The sequence below is a fragment of the Doryrhamphus excisus genome, unplaced genomic scaffold, assembly GCF_030265055.1.
Source record: "Doryrhamphus excisus isolate RoL2022-K1 unplaced genomic scaffold, RoL_Dexc_1.0 HiC_scaffold_26, whole genome shotgun sequence".
NCBI lineage: Eukaryota > Metazoa > Chordata > Actinopteri > Syngnathiformes > Syngnathidae > Doryrhamphus > Doryrhamphus excisus.
The window spans coordinates 916,695-920,694 of NW_026652244.1; the positions used below are offsets into that span (position 1 = coordinate 916,695).

Sequence of the window (4,000 nt, forward strand, 5' to 3'; positions counted from 1 at the left end):
CATGACAGTTTACCAGTTGATCTACGTTGGATGCTCCACTGGTCCGCCACAGTGATGTGGGAGCTGAACCCAAAGGCAGAGCTCTGGTCCGATGGTCCTAAGCTTTGAGTCAGCACGGAAAAGATAAGATAGTGGGTAAAAGCAGCTGAAATGACTTTGTTTTGTGGTGCGGCTGGACTTTCTCTTAGACGTGGGGGGTGGGGGGGGGGGGGGGGGGCTGTGTCATCCGCGAGGAAATTGGACAAAAGCCACTGCAGAAATTTCATGTCAGTGTGAAGAATGTAGAAAGGAGCCATGCAAAAAGGGAAACAATCTCGAGTTATATTACACCGAAGTTGTTGCTATTATGAGCCATGCATTCATGTACTCTTAGACTATTCTTAAACCGAAGAAGTGCATCAGGGGGCATCCGGATTTGAACCGGAGACCTCTTGATCTGCAGTCAAATGCTCTACCACTGAGCTATACCCCCTCAAACACACCAAACATGGTTACACGATGGGAACTAAGTTCTGCATATGCACTAAACCAGCACACATCCTCATGGTGACTGGGAGAATTGAACCAACAAAGGTTGACTTCTTGATGGGTCATTGAGGTTTAAAAGGTTTACTTAAACAAGTTATTCCTTGTGCACTAGTTTCAGCCACACATTGGGCGGTTCAGCACTTTTGGTGATACATCGTCAAGATTTCTTTCCTGTGGAAAATTGTGCAACATGCGGAAAACATTTCATTGATGAAGTGGAATCGATGCCTGCATTCTCCAAATGGTATATTGTGTCTTTTTCCTGCTAAAAAAGCATTCTCCATCTCCAACATCGTACCTGATACTTTGATTAATTGCATTCTAATGATGTTTCCGAAAAACACAGGTGGTGTCAAAACTACTGCATTGGTATAGTCCCATGAGGATGGGATTCAAACCCATGCACGCAGAACACAATGGATTAGCAGTCCAGCACCTTAACCTCTCGGTCACCTCATCTCCTGCAGGACCTTTGTTGACATGGTCTTGTTGACTGAAAATGAGTCCCAACATCTGAATTAGTGTTTGGTAATGCAGAAACTGTGGTAGCCTAGTTAGAACCCAACCTTAAACTCCAGGTTATTTTGTTGAATGGCTAGTGGCGCAGTGGATGACGTGTTGTCTACGGGTTAGACAGCTGTAATCATATCGTGGTTCGTACTCATTGTTGTGTCCGCACCAACCCTGGGTCATGGCAGGTGTGTGTTGCTTTTGTTATTGTCTTGTCTAAAAAGTACTTTTCTCTCAACCCAATTGTAGTCTTGGAGAAACAGTGACAATCCAGAAGCTAACCTTAAATGACAGGTCCTTTTGTTGTACGAATGGTGGGGCAAAGGATAACTCATCTCAGAAGATTCAAGTTTCAACTCCTGGCTAGCTAGCAAATCTTTTCAATTAACCAGACTCTAAAATTCAAATTTTGCTCGCAGACGAATTAGAAGCAACTGGGAGCAGCAATCAGCACCTTCGAGTCAGAGTTTTTGGTTCTTTCCCGGAAAAGGATAACTCTGCTCATGAGGTGCTCGGGTGTGTTGTACAATCTGACAGTCCTTTGCTGCCAAATCATTCCAGTCGTGGATAATGGACCTGACCAGGAAAATGCCAGCTGTGGGATTTCAACCAGTGCCCGCTGAGCAAAAGGAGCCTTCATCTGGTGCTTTAGACCACTCATCCACACAACCTAAAACGGTGCCCTGATCAGGAAAAAACTGTGACCTTGTGAGGTTCGCTGACAATGGAGGACACTGAAAAGGAGCCGCACAAGGCAGGGTACCTGCACTGTTTACGTGTCCGTTGACCAGGTTGCAGATGGATTGTCTTTGTTCCTTTTGACAATCCACATTTTAACACCCCATTATTGAAAGACGTAATGACCATCAGGAGGAGTGAGGTTTATTGTGAGGACCTTTAGAACTCCAGTCCAACGCTCTCCCAAGTGGGCTATTTCAGCTGCGATGGGGGGTTCTGCTTTTTCAGTCGGGGCCTAAAGTGGGGGAAGAGTGAAGCTGTGTCTGTGCCATGTACTGCCGTCTTCGCCGACATGGCCTCGGTACTGTGGGCGACGAGTTCGCCTCCAGGTGGGAGGTTGAAGATCTGGCGACTCTATCTCCAGTCAAAACCTAGCCAAATGTCAATTCCCTGACCGGGAATCGAACCCGGGCCGCAGCGGTGAAAGCGCTGAATCCTAGCCACTAGACCACCAGGGACTGCTTTAGGGCTGCACTCAGAAAGGCAGAGTCTGTGTCGCTTTGACGTAGTCCAGCAAAGGAACCAAAATAGTTCTAAGACTGGACCTTCTCTGCCAATGCTGCAACAGCAGGGGAATTAGCTCAAATGGTAGAGCGCTCGCTTAGCATGTGAGAGGGAGCGGGATCAATGCCCGCATTCTCCAAAATCTCTTTTGTTTTTTGTGATTAAATGTTCCCAAGTACCAAACACTAATCCGGGCCCCAATCCCGATATCTAGGCCAAATACAGCCATAGGTATCACCTTGTCTTGTCTTGCTGTGGGATCAATGCCCGCAGTCTTCTAGGAGTTCTTTGCCTTTTGTAAAAGCGATGTTACGATCGGAAATGAGTCCAGGATCGATCCACGTGGTAGACCCGCGTCCGATTCCCGGCCAATGCAACAGGGCTGTTTTCATACCTTTCATCGTGAAAAAAAGTGCCAAGACCGTTTTCAGGACCAACTGATGATCTCTGAATTCGATCAGAAACGTCACACCTCTCGACCTGAGACTCTCCACCTGAGACTCTCCACCACAAGACTTGATTATCTAATCCAAATTCTGTCAATCGTGGCATTCTCAGCCACAACCTCAATGAGACGCCATCGAACGCTCGGCCGTACTCACTAGCCTCAAAAGAGCAAGACCTTCGATAGCTCAGTTGGAAGAGCGGAGTACTGAAGTGGTTCAAGCTGGCATCTTTAGGTAGCTGGTTCAAGTCCGGCTCGAAGGACAAGCCCTTTGCTCATGTTATGTCTGCCAGGAAAGAATGGCAATACCGTCTTGTCTGAAGGACCTCCGCTTCCCTGTCGATGGAGTTGGACTTGAGTCTTTGTCACGCAGTCTGAAATTGGCAAACTGAGAAATTCTGATTCTGAGTGATCAATGCAGTTTGTCTATTTTAATACATTTCATCTCAACTCCTGTTGGAAAAGGACAGCCATTTCCGTGAGAGCACAAGACCCCTGGATTGTACCCAAAAATACTTTGTGCTCATCAAAGAGTAAAGTTGGTGTCCTGGTTTGCAAAGCCTCCATTGTTACGCCAGAAGGTGCCAGTCACATCCAAAAAAAGGGTTCCATGGTGTAATGGTTAGCACTCTGGACTCTGAATCCAGTGATCCAAGTTCAAGTCTTGATGGAACCTACTTGCCCTGCAGCAATCAAGTGTTTGGACTGTGTCTTCCTTTACCAGTAAGAGTATGATGAATTATTGACTTACTCTACAAATCAGTGGTAACCGTGGATCAGGATGAGGTCCCCAAACGACGCCAATGTCTGTGACAGCTGATGTCAAGGATCAGCTGATCAGAAGATACTTGGTTTGTGTGCGGGGCCTCAAGTCTTTCCAGTTCCAGTTAAAAGCCAGGCTCCTCATGTAGTTTCCATAGAGTACCAAGGGATTGTCCTGTTGCCCTCGTATATTGAGGGCAAAAAGGAGGCGTTTGCAAGTGGACCTCAGACCTGGTCACCTGAACAGGGACTTGAATCCCGGACACTCAGATCAAAAGTTTCATGTTCGGGTGACCGGCTCAACCTTTGTCGTGTCTGACCATGAACTCTTTTTGTCCAGAAGATATTTGGCTTGTCCATGTGGGTAGTTTAAGACCTCAGTCCATCTTGGAGGTGGACATTTCGGGACCGGGGCCTCTTCATCTCTGCAAGGCCTCGGTGGAATGGTTGGGGTCACCTTGATGCGCTACTTGAGAACAATAAATCACTTACTGGGTTTCTTCACTATTCCTT

The 4,000-nt window shown here is 47.0% G+C and overlaps 3 non-coding genes across 3 annotated transcripts; 1 reads left to right on the forward strand and 2 right to left on the reverse strand.

The window, feature by feature from the left end:
* Positions 1-400: 400 nt before the first annotated feature.
* Positions 401-472, reverse strand: trnac-gca (transfer RNA cysteine (anticodon GCA)). Its single transcript has one exon. It is a non-coding gene; the product is annotated as a tRNA-Cys (tRNA).
* A 1,690-nt stretch (positions 473-2,162) lies between these two features.
* On the reverse strand, positions 2,163-2,234 carry trnae-uuc (transfer RNA glutamic acid (anticodon UUC)). The gene has a single exon. It is a non-coding gene; the product is annotated as a tRNA-Glu (tRNA).
* A 1,095-nt stretch (positions 2,235-3,329) lies between these two features.
* trnaq-cug (transfer RNA glutamine (anticodon CUG)) lies at positions 3,330-3,401 on the forward strand. Its single transcript has one exon. It is a non-coding gene; the product is annotated as a tRNA-Gln (tRNA).
* Positions 3,402-4,000: the final 599 nt, after the last annotated feature.